We start from the raw sequence: 14,992 nt of genomic DNA, 5'->3' as shown, positions 1-14,992 counted from the left end.
TGATGTCCAAACAGGAGAGAAGCTAAGGGGTTTCGCAGGGGGTGCTGAAGAAACCCCAGGATTGCAGCTATGCAGGTCAGTGCACGAGAGAGTGGAAGGATGGAGGGCTCCATGAGGGATGTTTTCAAGAAAAAAAAAAAAAAAGAAAGACCACATGATGCAGTTAAAAACAGGGGGAGCGGATGTGCACATCTGATACAGCGTTTGCAGCCTCCAGGCTCAGAAGAAGAGCTCTGACATGTCTTCTAAGAGACATAAGATGCAAAATTTCCTCACCTACCACCCCCTAACCAAAAGCAGTTTGTAGCTTATCGTAAATCTCAGCTGGTTGCTATGGAAATGATTATACGTATACACAGAACAAATACCTTAGGCGCTCGCTTCTTTCCAAAACTGGGCAGGGGAAGTTACTGAAGTAGTGCTTACTTGGGTAAGATGTGGGAGACATTAAATTAAGGTTTAGAGAAGATGTTTACTTATTTTTTCAGGATCCTCCACATCAGAGTAAGGTTACCTGGTAGAGCTGGGAGAAGGCTGTGCAAGAAGTTTAGGTGCAAAACTTCACTTCTGGTGAAAAGAGAGAGGCCTGGAATTTAGAATGTTAAAAGAATTTCAACCATGAAATTGCAAAAAGTCCTAGACTCTGAGAGCAGGTGGGAAATGAGAAATTATGGAGTACAAGCCTTTCACTATACGGAAAGAGCTGACCAAGGTCACACAACAGGTTAGCAAGACGAGAACCTCTGCCAAGTGCTTCCAGAAACTTCTCTGTGGAGGTTTATCTCTGAGGTCTTGGGATAATCAGGAGAGTCTGATAGGAGAAAGGATTTGTTAACCCCTTCCCCTAACCTGAGGTCTTGACTCCCCTGCTCTCTTAATTCTCCAACCTCCCAAGCCCACCCCCAACCACCCAGTCCCAGCCTGCAAGGTAATTATAATGAAGTTAAACCAAATTACACACACAGGGTTTATTTTGTGTTTTTTTCTGCTGCTGCTGTTGCCAATTATGGTGCAATTAGACTGCCTTCATTAGCAAATGAGATTAGAATTAACATTGTTAATTACTCGTTCTGTTAAAAGGGGAAGCGGGTATGGTGGGGAGGGCACTGGGTGGGTGGTGGGGGGAGACAGTCCACATGGCAGGGGGAGGTTTGGAGCCCCCAAGGGCTCCTAGGCCCATGGAAACTGAGGGAGGAAACTGATTTATGAAATGTCAAGGGACAGGTGGGTGAGATGAGATGGAATCTGCCAGGTCAGGAGCAGAGGGCTTTCCTCCTTATTATTCTTCTTCTTACTATTCTTACTATTATTTGTTGAGGACTTGGTCTGTGCAGCACTTTACATGCATTATTCACTTAAACCTTGCAACATTATCAGAAGTAGGTATTAGCATCCCCACTTGACAGAAGAGAAAAGTGACACTCAGGAAAGTTAAGTGACTTTCCCAAAGTCACACAGTGATGGCAAGTGGCAAAATCTAGCATTTCATTCTTGAGCACCAGGACCTTTGGTTCTCATGGGAAAGGGCAGCCCACATATACATTGTATTTTATAGGGTGATAGCTTTTTTTTTATTCTTTTATTTTTATTTTATTTTTGTTTTTTTGAGACAGAGTCTTGCTCTGTCACCCAGGCTAGAGTGCAGTGGCTCGATCTCGGCTCACTGCAAGCTCTGCCTCCCGGGTTCATGCCATTCTCCTGCCTCAGCCTCCCGAGTAGCTGGGACTGCAGGTGCCCGCCACCACGTCCGGCTAATTTTTTTGTATTTTTAGTAGAGACAGGGTTTCACTGTGTTAGCCAGGATGGTCTCAATCTCCTGACCTCGTGATCCACCTGCCTCGGCCTCCCAAAGTGCTGGGATTACAGGCGTGAGCTACTGCGCCCGGCCAGGTGATAGTTTTAAATCAGCTCATCTGATACTCAAATTTGCCCCATGAGGAAAACAAATTATTAGCCTCATTTTTCAGGTGAGGAAGCTGAGAGTTTAATCAGGGTTGGCAAACCATGATCTACAGCCTGAATCCAGTCTGCCCCCTATTTTTGTAAATAAAATTTTGTTAGAACACAGCTATGCCACTTATTTATGTGTTATAAATAAATATTTATGTTATTTGTGTGTTATATCTTGCTCTCAAACTAAAACGACAGAATTAAGCAGTTGCATTAGTGGCCGTATGGCTCATCAAACCTATCTGGCCCTTTGCGGAAGAAGTTTGTCAATCCCTGGTTTAAATCATTGATATAAAGTCATACAGTGCATGCACAGAGGCCCTGACACTTGAACCTAGTCCTTTTGGCCCCAAAACCGGACTCTTCTTTCCTAGAAGGAAAGGGAAGAGTTCCAGCTAAGCTCAGTTTCCAGTAAGCTCAAAAATGTCTTTATTACCCCCAAGGAAAGAATCACGGCAGACAGACGAATCTGAATTACTTTATCCTGACTTTGAAATTTGATCAGGTTGACTGTTTTCACGAGCAAACAACAGAAAGCCCAATTATGATTGGTTTTTAAAATAAGGTATTTATTATTTCACATAACAGGTCCAGCAGTAAGGCAATTCTGAATGTGGTTAATTCAGCTAGGTCCTCTTTATTCTCCTTTCCTTGGCATCTTATCTGCCCAACTCCCCACCGGCCCCGCAATCCTAATGTGGCTGCCACAACTCCAGACATCACATTCCCACCCAGCAACATCCAAAGGTGGCAGGGTGGGGCAACTACTTCTGGCAAGTCAGTTTTTTAGATCTCAGAAAGCTTTTCCTAGCAGGCACCACTTCCCCACAGCAAGCAAAATAGAATTATTACGTTTGTTTTAGATAAATCAGGATTCATTCCTGGGGTAGAAAGAGTCCCAGACTACCTTGAAAAATATGGCTGCTAGTATCTGAGTTCTGATACCAAGAAAGAATTGGGGGGTGGGTTGTTGGGAAGGCAACGGACAGAAATTTTAGGGTTGTTCCAGTTGTTCACATGTAGAGTCTGAGGTCTAGGGAGCAGAAATAACCCACATTCCCTTTTTTTTTTTTTTTTTTTTTTTGAGATGGAGCGTCACTCAGTCACCCAGGCTGGAGTGTAGTGGCGTAATCTCAGCTCACTGCAACCTCCACCTCCTGGGTTCAAGCGATTCTCCTGCCTCAGCCTCCCAAGTAGCTGGGACTACAGGTGCATGTCACCACGCCCAGCTAATTTTTGTATTTTTGGTAGAGACAGGTTTTCACCATGTTGGCCAGTCTGGTCTTGAACTCCTGGTCTCCAGTGATCTGTCCGCCTTGGCCTAACAAAGTGCTGGGATTACAGGTATGAGCCACCGCACCTGGCCCCCATTCCCCTTTTTTCAATGCCCTGTGCTTCCTCTGACTGTGGGGGCAGGGGAGAGGGAAGGGAAGATTCAAAGGGAAGGGTTAATCTCCCCAGCACCATGGCCTCTAATCTACCCATAATATAGGCACAAATTTCTCCCAAAGACCATTTGGCCTTTGGTCCTCTTTTCCCCTAACTCACCTCCCAGACCAGAAAGGCAAAGGTTTCCTGGGCATTTTCCTTTGCAGCTTTGCCTCCTTAGTGCTTGTTATTTCACCCCAGTGTTCAGTGAACTCACAGCCATAAGCTGTGCACCAAGGCCCCAGGTGGTGGGCTAGACTGCCCAGGCTCCCCTTTCTGAGAGGTTCTGAGATCCCCTGCCCACCTGTGCCAAAGGCCAGCACCAAAGTGGCAGTGGCAATGGCCTGGACCCAGCCAGATGGGGCACGTTCCACGATATGAGGTCCCTCTCCCCTCCATCCTTGCCCAAACTGGCTGTTCATATCCTTTGCTTCCAGATTCCCATCAGACTCTCTCTCTCAATCTCTTTGTCTCTCTTTCCCTCTCTCTCTCTCTCTCTTTCTCTCACATATGCACACATGCACACTCACACTCTCACACGCACTTCATTTTAGACACTGGGTACCTGGGTTCATGCACCTTTGCCAGGACTTCCTTCCTGCCACCTGGGCAGGATTTGCGAGGCAGAGAGGCCACTCAGGCATTTAAAGAAGATTCAAGGAGAAGGGTGTCAGGCAAGGTGGGTCCCATCTGGGTGCCACCTGTCATGCAAGGCTCAGGGGCAAATCCCACATGGCCGCATGGCCTGCCTTAATGAAGAAGAGTTATGGGAGGTGGGCTGTACATGGGGTCAGCAAGGGAAGGCCTGGGTCTCTTTCCTCTCATCCCCATGACAGTGTGCTGTGGCCTGGCCATGTGTTGATAGCCAGCATAGGTTTGCATTTCAGACAATGTTGCTGACAAGCTCAGTCTTGAAGAGATCTCCATTGTGCAAGAGAGAGGAGGCATGTGCCTCCTACCTTGGGTCAGTTGGGCAAGTTATTCTTCAGTGGGAGTCCTGCATTAACTACACACACCACACACAGGTGCGTGCTCATGTACACACACACACACACACACACACACACACACACACACACACACACACAGTTCCTGCTGGCCCTTTGACTTGACTGGCTCCCCGGATGGCAGTGAACATTAACATTTCTGCCTCCAGCAAGTCCTCTAGTCTGGAGGTTTGGCCCAGAGGATCCTCATTTACTTTCCCTGTGCTGTCCCATCTCCATCGCTGCTGGGTTTTCTCAGAATGCCTCTGTGTGGTTTTGAAAGTATTAAGCTGCTCCAGCTGCTTCTCAGGGGGGTAGGGAGCTCTTCTCTTCCTTCCTCCTTGTTCTGAGTTGTTAGGACTCAAAAAAAAAAAAAAGCCTTCAGATGATTAATGAGGCTCCTAAGATCCAAGCCCTCTCTTCTCCTGCCAACCCTAGCCATGGGTCACTTGTTCACTCTCCCAACAAAGACTACTCCTGTGAGATCCCAGGGAATTTACCCCGAATCTGGGTACCTTGCGGATGGTGACCCCAAAGGGAAAATCCGACTCACCCCTAAGGGGAAATGGCCAGCACCATGGATTGAATGTAAACATGACAGATCCCAAAGAACAGAAAAAGAAGAGGTTTAAATGACCTCATGCAAAGGCATAAGAATGACACAAAGGACTTCGGGGACTTGGGGGGAAGAGTGGGAGGGGACAAAGGATAAAAGACAACAAATATGGTACAGTGTACACTGCTCAGGTGATGGGTGTGCCAGGTTCTCACAAATCTCCACTAAAGAACTTACTCATGTAACCAAATACCACCTGTACCCCAATAACTTATGGAAAAATAAAATTTAAAAAAAAAAAAGAAAAAATAAATGACCTCTCCCAGGTGCCTCCTTAGTGCCGTGGACAGCTTGCAGTCTCGTAAATGAGCTCCCTCTCTTCTAGTTCATATCTGGAGAGGCCAGTTCCCCTGGTGAAAAGGTTTATATCCTTAAGTCTCCAGGGTTGGGGTTGGACTATGATGCAGGAATAGGATTGTTGGAAAGTAATTCTAGGTCCCCTTCTTCCCACAGGGTGGCTGCACTTAAGCTTAGCTTCCTAAAGTGCTCATCATTCTCCCAGCCCATCTCTGACCTGCAGCTTCCCATGGGCCCCAAGGACCCCAAGATGCTGGGCAACCAACAGCTGGCAGTCAAATCCAGACTGCTTAGATTCAGTCTGTCCCCTGTAAAAACCGAGACAAGCCTGAGGTAGAGAGTCGGTATCTTCCTACAGGCATGCAAACTCACTCCAGTATCCAACACATAGCCTGGGCCAGAAGTCTTAGGATGATGGGACGGGGAGGGACCAAGCCTTCCCTTTTACTCATCCCTAGCTTTGTAAATGTCCTCTTTCCCAAATGGAGCCTCACCCCAAATGCCTTCTGGTATTTGGAATTCCCAAGCCCTGGTGCAGGACAGGTAGCCACCCTGAAGATGTTCTACCAGGCCCAGCAGAGAGATTGAGGGAAATGAGGAAAAGTAGGAGACAGATCTTGCTTGAGCACCCAAAACATGCCAGGGCTTTTACATATGGGAGGCATGGGGTCTGAGTGGGCAGGGGTCTGACAGTTTGAGGATCTGTTTCCTCAATTACACAATGGAAAGAGTAATAAAAGTGTTGGAAGGCTGAGATGATGGAGTTTGGGAGTTATAACCACAGCTAAGGGGTATTGGAAAGGTCCCATTCAGAGAGGAATCAGTCCTCTGTATACCTGGAGAGAAGTAAGGGAGCCTGAAATGGTGCATTGGAGCCAAATCCCAGAGGGTTTTGAATACCAGATCAGGGACTCCTTATCTGATAGAAAATAGGGAGCCATTGAAGGTTTCTGAGCAAGGGAGTGACCTGTTAGAGCCATGACCCTAGCAGAGAAACAAAGATGGGAAAGTTGGGAACATCCAAAAATAAAAATAAAAGCCAAGACTAAATGAAGTTTGTTATTTGCCATCTTACTGGAGAAACAATGCCAGTTCCAGGCAAATGAACTTAAATGACTAAAGACATTCCAAGGCGTGAGAGGAGTCGGAGCTGGGGCTGGATGATGTGGTGTCTCCCGACCACTGGCAAATCCATCTCCCATAGGTTGCCCGAATAAAATGTCAGCTCCAGGCCAGATCCCATCCACCTGACATTCCTGTTAATAACAAAGCCTAATTAGCATGGCTTTTAAGCATCCATTACATTAATTTAATGCGAAAATCTAATGGAGCTTTATTGGAATTTTTCTCGGCAAAATTAACCTTGCGGGTTTCTTACACATGTTTTCATTAGGGGCTGTGAGCAGTGGAGATACTCAGAGAATTAGAATGAGCCCTTGTGGTTTTCGCTGTAATCCAGTTCCTCTGTCTCTAAGCCCCCAAGTCTGTAGATCTTTGTTTAGCAAAGCTCCTGTGCCCACACCACACGGTTCTCATAAAGACCATTGCCGTAATAAGAGATTCAAGCTCGAGCCTTGAGCGGGTGCCTGTCTGATTCAAACACACCCCATCTCAGCCCAAAAGATGCAATTCTGGGACCCTGAAGAATTTCAGGACACCAGGACAGGATCCCTAGACATTCACCATCAGGGGGTTTGACCCAAACCTGTTCCTCACTTCCCTTCTGGCTATCTTCCAGATGGGAGTGGCCACATCATTCATTCAGAACTACAAGCAATAAGAAGAAGCCTCTGAGGAGGGCATCCTTCCTTCAATTAAAAAAAAAACTAAACTAACTAGAAGAATGATCTCTGCCCATTCATCCTTTCCTCTTCTCCATGTGTGGAACATGGATGTAAGACATGGAGCAGTAGCAGCCATCTTCTGCCACGAGGATAAAAGCCCCAGGTTAAGGGTGGCAGAAAGGAAACCCAGGAAGACTCTGAGCCCCAGATGCACCCTTGAGCTGCTAAGGTACCAATACTCATCAGTCTATGCCTGGCTGCCTGTTGCGTGAAACAAATTTTACTTGCTTAAGCCTCTGTTAGTGAGTTTACTGTTAGTTTTGCAGCCAAAAACAATCCTAATTGATCTACCTGGATTCTGGTCCTAGATTCTCTATGACTTTTGACAAGTCCCTGATGCTCTGTTTATCAGTTTCCTCACCTTCTAATTAGAAGGATGGAATAGAGCATGTTTTTAAAAATCTTTTTTTAGGCAATAAACCCTAACAACCCCACCCCACCCCCAATGAATTTGTGTCCCATGAGAAGTTAATAAAACTTAATCCAGGGTTGAGGTGGTGGCAGGTGGTGGGAGTTCTGGAGTTCTGGAGTTCTTCCTACTGGACTCGGCCCAACCCCACACCAGAGAAGCCATAAAGACATCTCTGAGAACCCCACTGCTCCAAAGAGCACAGTTTATGAAACCACCATCCTGAAGACCTCTAAGGTCCTTTTGATATCATGAGGTTCTGCCTCCAGAAAGCATCCTGTGGCTGGAATCTAGGAGCCAATGTGCTAGAAAGAGTTCTACAGTTCTCAACCTTTAATATGCTCTCGAATCTCCCAGGGGTCCTGATAAAATGCAGATCCTGATTGGAGTCTGGGTTGGAGCCTGATTTTCAGTAAGCTCCCAGGTGATGCCTACACTCCTGGTCCATGGATCACACTTTGAGTACCAACTGTAATGTTGTCTCTGTCATCATTGTCATCACCTCCGGCCAGGCCACTGCTCTTGCCCCATAGCACATCCCCAAACAAGTGAACAGCCTGCAGCAGGGAGGGGAGCATGGTTTCAGAGATGGATAGATGGATTTAAAAGCTGACTCCATCACTTCACTGTGTGATTTGGACAAATTTCTCAGCCTCTCTGAGCTTCAGTTTCTTTAGAAATGGTGAATACGGGCCAGTCGTGGTGGCTCATGCCTGTAATCCCAGCACTTTGGGAGGCCAAGGCGGGTGGGTCACGAGGTCAGGAGATTGAAACCATCCTGGCTAACACGGTGAAACCCCATCTCTACTAAATATACAAAAAAATTAGCCAGGCATAGTGGCGGGCACCTGTAGTCCCAGCTACTCGGGAGGCTGAGGCAGGAGAACGGCGTGAACCCAGGGGGCGGAGCTTGCAGTGAGCAGAGATCGCGCCACTGCACTCCAGCCCAGCGACAGAGTGAGACTCTGTCTCAAAAAAAAAAAAAATGGTGAATATGAGGGTCACACTGCACAGTTCCAGGCATATCATGGATCCTACAAACCTGAGTCTCACTCTAAAGCCAGGCAGGGGCTGCAGTTGAGGCCCAGCATGACCCTCCTGGAGAACTCAGTCATCCTTTTGGAACAAGGCAACTTGGCAAGACAAAGCCAGGGCTGACATTGGTCGGCAGCGGGGCATAGAAAGCAGGTAGTAGGAGAGGAAGTGGAACAGGGTGGTAGAAATTGGGGTGAGTATGTCAACATTTTGACAATTCAAAGAAAGTGCAAATTATAATCAAATGGCATTTCTCTCTAATGAGACTGTGATCAGATAAAGACACCTCTCCGTGAGGACGTCTCTCATCTCTGCAGCTTGAGAAGTGGGCCTGGCCCTGGCTTCCTGCTGCCCTCCCAAATACCAGTCCTCAAGATGGGAAGAAAGTCATCACAGAACTTTAGCAACCATCCAATCCAGTCCTCTTCCTCCCATTTTGCAGGTGGAGAAACTGAGTCCCAGAGATGTTAAGCAACTTGCTCAAGATCACATAGCAAGTTGGTGGCCCCCCGGGCAGCACCCCAGGTCTCCTGTCCATGACTCTATATCAAATGGCAATAGAGAGTAGAAGGAGCACTAAAAAATCTAAGAAGGAGCCAGGCTGAAGGAGGAAGAAAGAGCATGACAAGATGCTGTCACTGGGCCAACTTACACAAAGCTCTTTTGTTAGGCTAAGCAGCCAAGACAGGAAATAAGGGTGTTGGGGCTCTTGCTCCCCAATTAGCATCAGTGTTTTGCTTTTACCCAGTCCCCTGCAGGTGGCAAGTCTGGCTTCCCTTGGGGCCCCTGCTCCTCGCCAGCTCCTTGAGGGTTTTGGCAAGGCTAACAACTGCAGGGCTTGGGGATGGGGGTGGGACCCCACCTGCCACCTCTGCCTTCCTGCATGGTGTAGGGAAAAACACTTAGGCTTTGACATCACCTAAGCCCAGCTTCCAAAGCCCTCTCTGCCACATACTGGCTTGTGTGACTCTGGTCTTCAGGCTCCCTGGCCATAAAGTGGAAACAGAAATGGTACCACACCAGGAACATTCACCCCTCCTCCAAGGTACTATGTGCCTGACACAACAGGCCCTCAACATATGTGGCTTCCTGCCTGCTTCCCTGCCATCTGATGTTACAGACGCAGACCCTGCCCTCGGAGCGTTTCTAGTCTAATGGGGAGAGAAATTTAGTCTTTGAATAATTCAGAAGCCACTTACTCTTGGGGACCTGGGCTGATATCTTCCTAGCTCTAGCTGATTTCTTTTCTTTTTCTTAAACTGAGATTCAGCTTTACTTAAGCCAAGATCAAAACGTGTTTGCCTTTCTCAGCTCACAATGGAGGACAATTGAGGGGAGAGGAATGGCCAAAATTGAAGACTTAGAAATTACTAAGTGAAACTGGCCAGGAGTGGGCTCACTCCTGCCACCCCATGGGGCAGTGTAGGCAGTGGAAGAGCCTAGAAGAGGAGTGGAGGAGGCCACCCTGCAGGATATCAGAGCCTCCCTGGGCCTCACTGACCAAGGGCCATACAGCTGATCATCAGCCCAGGCCAGAGAGAAGGAGGGTCCTCCCACCCTGCTGTGAGCACAAGGGCCATCCCTAGCAAGGTGGGAGAAGAAGCTGAGGGTCCAATCAGTAGCTCCATGCCTCCTCGTCCCTTCCTGGGGTGGCCTGTTTCTGTGTCCTGCAGAGTGAGGCTGGGGGCTGGGAGCTCACCCTCCTCTTCACATGCACTACTCCGATTTCAGCCAAACTTGAAGGGTCTCTCAGGCCTCCAGGCCCATGGAGGCTGGGTCATTCTGCACTAGCTTTCTGAGCACTTCCTGCTCTGTCATTCCTCCCCTGAGCACAATAGGCTTAGAGGGTTGGGTCCACATTTTCTCTTCTCTTATATATGCCCCCTCCCCTAACCTTCCTCTCTTCTGTATACACACACTCCACCAGGTAAGTGTGGGGTCTGGCCATTCCACACTGACAGCTTCCCTTCCTCTCCACTCTCCCTCCTGACACCCTGGCACCCACCCTGCCTTTTGCAGGGAGACGGGACTGTCTAAGTCACAGTGGCCCAAGACCCATCTAGAACAACCACAGTCGGGCATCTCCTGGGCATACCCAACAGGAAGAACAAAAGAGCCCTGCAGGGGAGTCAGAAGACCTGGTTCTCGCCCCAGTATTACTGCCACCAACTTGCTGTGTGACCTTGACCCCTTGCTGGCCCTCTCTGAGCCTTATCTGTAAAATGTAAGGATTACATGAGATGGTCCTAAGGTCCTTCTTTGCTCCAACATCCTGAGTCCCTCACCACCAAGGGAAGCTGAAAAGGAGAGAAGAGGAGAGCTGGCCCAGACTGACCCCCGGGCATTGGCCACGCAGTGTGTGGGGTAATGTTGGGGAGGTGAGCAGAGCTGATATAGGCCTCTGCCTCTGCTCCAAGCCATCCAGGAAAGACATGGTCATGGGGGTAAGAAAGCAAAGCCTCACCCTGGTTTAATTGCACAGTTAACTGGAAATATAGGCCAAGGTTAACTTAAAGGAAAGAATGGTGCTTATTTGGGTGGTTATGCAAATTTATTGCTGCAAAGACTTCCAGGGAAACTGATTATCTGACTATGTGAAGAAACAAGATTAAGAATGAAAAGGGGGAAGACTCTATGTTCTGCAATTCTCAGGACCACCCCCTTAGAAACTGGATCCTCCATCCCTCTCCCAGCCCCACAGAGCAGAACAAGTTCTTCCCACAGCACAGAGATGGCAAACAGAGGCCTGAAGAGCATGGGCACACAGCCGGTTAGTGGCACAGCCATTTGAGACCTGCCCTGTCCCAGTGACCTAGGAAGCCCTGCCCTCCTTCTGCAAGGAGAAAACTTTATCTCACCGTCCTGCTACGGGAGGTGAGGAGGACTTCTGTCTGCTCTTCCTTGGAAGGAGGGGTGTGGTGTCCAGCCTCCAAGACAGCCTGGCTGATCCTCATCTCCTGATATTCATGCCCTTGTGTGGTTCTCTCCCACAATGTGTAACCAAGGGGTTATCACAAAATGACAGTGGGTGACATCCAAGGCCAGATCATTGCACTTCCACCTTGTTCTCTCTTACTGGCTCGGGAAAGCCAGCCGCCATGTTGTGAGGACGCTCAAGCAGCTGTAGAGAGGTCCAAGTGGTGAAGGACTGAGGTCTTCTGACCATAGCACCACCTTGCCAGGCATTGAGTGAGCCATCTTGCAATGGAATGAATATCTTAGGGCAGATTCTCCAGCCTAATCAAGCCCTCAGACAACTGCAGCCCTGGGCCAGCATCTTGACTGTAACTTCAGAAGAAACCCCAAGCTAGGCTGTTCCCAAATTTCTAACCCAAAGAAACTATGAGAGACAATAAGTATTTGTTGTTTTTTAAGCCACTTAGTTCTGGGGTAATCTGTTATGCATCAATAGGCAACTGATGCAAGGTGGTGTTTTAAAATGTGCATTTCATTATTTTTCAGGTGTGGTGAGGCTAACAGATTAGGAGTGGCTACCATTGAAAAGATGGTTTGTTACCGTTCCCAAGGGGAGGGGGTATGCCAAGCCATGCAGGGGCCACGTGGGAAGCCAGGGCTGTTCGGCAGGCAGAGGGAGCAAGATGAAAACATGGGCAAATGCCTTTATTGTGGTCTTTACGGGAAGGGTGGGTGAGGCAGGGTAAGCAGGCTCAGGATTGGCTGGTTTGCATTATTTCAGCGAGTTCTGAGATGTAGGGGCCATCTCTAGTTGGGGTGATTAGGGCAGAGGAATATCAGCATAAGAGCATGATAAAGAAGGTGGTTGGGGTAGGGACTCTCTATGGGTTGGTTTGCATAGGAAATGCACCCTCTAGGAATTGGCTGGCAATGGGAGAGGCAGTCTCTCCAAGGTCAGCCAGGCCCCAGACCACAAAGTATCAGAAACACAGAAAATAAAAAGGGAGAATAGGCCAGAGCAGTAGGGACCCTCCTTCCCACAGCTTGGCTTCCTCTTCTTGGGAGTCCATGACTTCAAGAAGCTCAAGGGACTGGGATGGGGAGGTTGGGGGCAGGAGAAGTGGGGTGGGAGGCTGGGTTCTTATGGCCGGCTCCAGAGAGACAGCAGCAGCCCTGGACATGGGGTGATCTCCATTCCACTAGCTCCTCCTCAGCCACCTTCTAGGTCCTGTGGCCTGAAGATCAAGTCCATACATCCTAGTATAGCACACGAGGCCCACCCATAGCCTGTCTGGGGCCTGCCTCTGTGGTCTCATCCCTCTCCCACCAAGGATTCCAGCCCCAGCCCTCAACCCTGCCCCAGCCCATGACCCCTCCTGTCTTCTTCAATGGGCCTCTCATATTCCCTGAACAAGACAAGCCCTCCTGGCTCTCCCCAGCTCTACATATGTTATTCCCTCAGCCTGGCATGTGCTCCTCCCCTGTCACTTGGCAAATTCCTGATTGAAACCTCAGCTTGCAGGCAGTCCCTCCAGGAAGTCCCTATGGCCCCAGGTAGGCTAGGTCCCTCCACCTCAGCACCCACAGCACTTAGTGATGTGTGGCTTCACCTCCTGCGTCTCTCCCTGTGGAATCCGAGTTCCTGCCAGGAGGGACCGTGTCTTACTCATCCTTGGGTCTTCATCAACCTTGGGCCCTCATCATCCTTGGGCCTTTCTCACATGGCACTGGACCTGATATTCAGTCTGGCATTCCCAGTAAAGAGCTTTGTTAAGTTAATGAATGAATACATAAGCAAATGGGGCCTTGAGCAATTCACTCCTGCTCTCTGGGGCTCAGTGATTCACCTCTAAAATCAGAATCATCATCAACATCATGATCACCATCCCTTCCCTGCTCACCTCACAGCCTGTCATAGCAATGCAGTGAGACAAAGAAGGTACGTGAACTGTGTAAACTGTGAAGTGTGGTGCACCCATGAGGGGGGCTTTCCTTAACTCTCCTGGGACATAGCATCACTGCACTCTGCACGGCTGCTCTCTCCCCTAGCCCAGGTTTCAGGGAACTTCCTAGGACCTTCTGGGAAGAAGGCAGAAAATTGCCTCCTCCGGTTCTCCCTCCCTCCCTGTTCTTGGAGCAAGTCTGCTTCTGCCCCTTCCCAGCTTCCTCAACAGCAAGTGGAGATCCCTGCAGCCACAGTCTCCCCTCTCCTTTCATTCTTCCCCTCTCTCTTTTCAACAAGCAAACTTGAGAAATGGTAACCATTTTCCCCATTATTCAAATGCATGGAAATTACCTACTTGGCATTCCTCTTTGACATGGAGCCTTTAATTAGCCACTGGCTCCCCAGTCCCTGGGTGTTTCCCTGGCTCTGCAGCTCCCTGGCTTCCTCACTCCCCTCCCTCCATTAGCATCCTAATCAGAGATGCCCAGGTTCCAGGGAAGACAGAGAAGCGACGGTAGTTTCCAGAAATAGCTCATCCATGGCTGGAGATGGAGAGCTGGGTTTGGGTCTCTGTTCCTGTCACCAACTCCTCAGTGACCTTAGACTTGTGTGGGGTCACCTACAAGTTGGGGTCAGAGCTGGACTCAGATCAGGGCTTTGGCCCCATTCCAGATCTCTACCCTCAATTCCACGAAGAATCATTGCCTCCACTTCAAAGACACCTCTCCCGGACCCCATCATCTTGGCTCCTGCCCTTCCTCTGCCCCCACCCTCTTCTGAGAGTTTAACTCCATTGCTCCCTTGGCCATGGCTTTGCAGTTCCCAAACCCTAGTGCCTCCAGGGATGTGGGAGTGGAACCCAATGGGCAGGGTCAGCTCTCAGCCTGGAAGGCCTCAGGCGGTGCCTCGTGGATGCCCAGTTCAAATCAACCAGGCTTGACTAGTCAGTGCCTGGTCCCAGCAGGTCATCCCTGTAGGGTGGATGAGAAGTGGCCAGTGCCCGCTGTCATGAGCCTACAGGAGTATGAGCAGCTATCCTGGCTCTCAACGAACTGGCAAACTGATTGAGAGGTCTAGACTGTCACATAAAATGCCACCAAGCATCAGAGAGGAGGCCCAGATGCTGGCCAAGCCACGCTACCTCTTGGGTGTGTTTGCTAAGATCACACTAGCTGCTACACAGGTAAACCCTGAAATCCCAGGGCCTTCATTCAGTGCAAGCGTGTGCCTTGACCACATAGAGTCCAAAATTGCACTGGGATGGGAGGAAGAGAGGGTGCCATTTACAGACCCAGGCTGCAAGAGGCTCTGCCATCTTCAACATGCAGCTTCCCAGATGGCCCAGGGCACAACGTTCAGCAGGCAGACAGCAGAAGAGAGGATGGAGAAGATACAGCCATGCCCTAACTCTTGGCCAGAGTAATAATACAACATCCTGTCAGCTCACGTTCTATTGGTGAGAACCAGACTGGGAAAAGTCCAGTCCCTTTGGGGCAGCCGCTTCCCAACAGTAACTCTATACCACGGAAGGGGAGCACAGTCAGTTGTCTCTGCCACCATAAGCCT

Source organism: Pan paniscus, chromosome 19 (assembly GCF_029289425.2).
Source record: "Pan paniscus chromosome 19, NHGRI_mPanPan1-v2.0_pri, whole genome shotgun sequence".
NCBI classification, from domain to species: domain Eukaryota; kingdom Metazoa; phylum Chordata; class Mammalia; order Primates; family Hominidae; genus Pan; species Pan paniscus.
Note: the sequence above shows the minus strand (reverse complement) of the source record.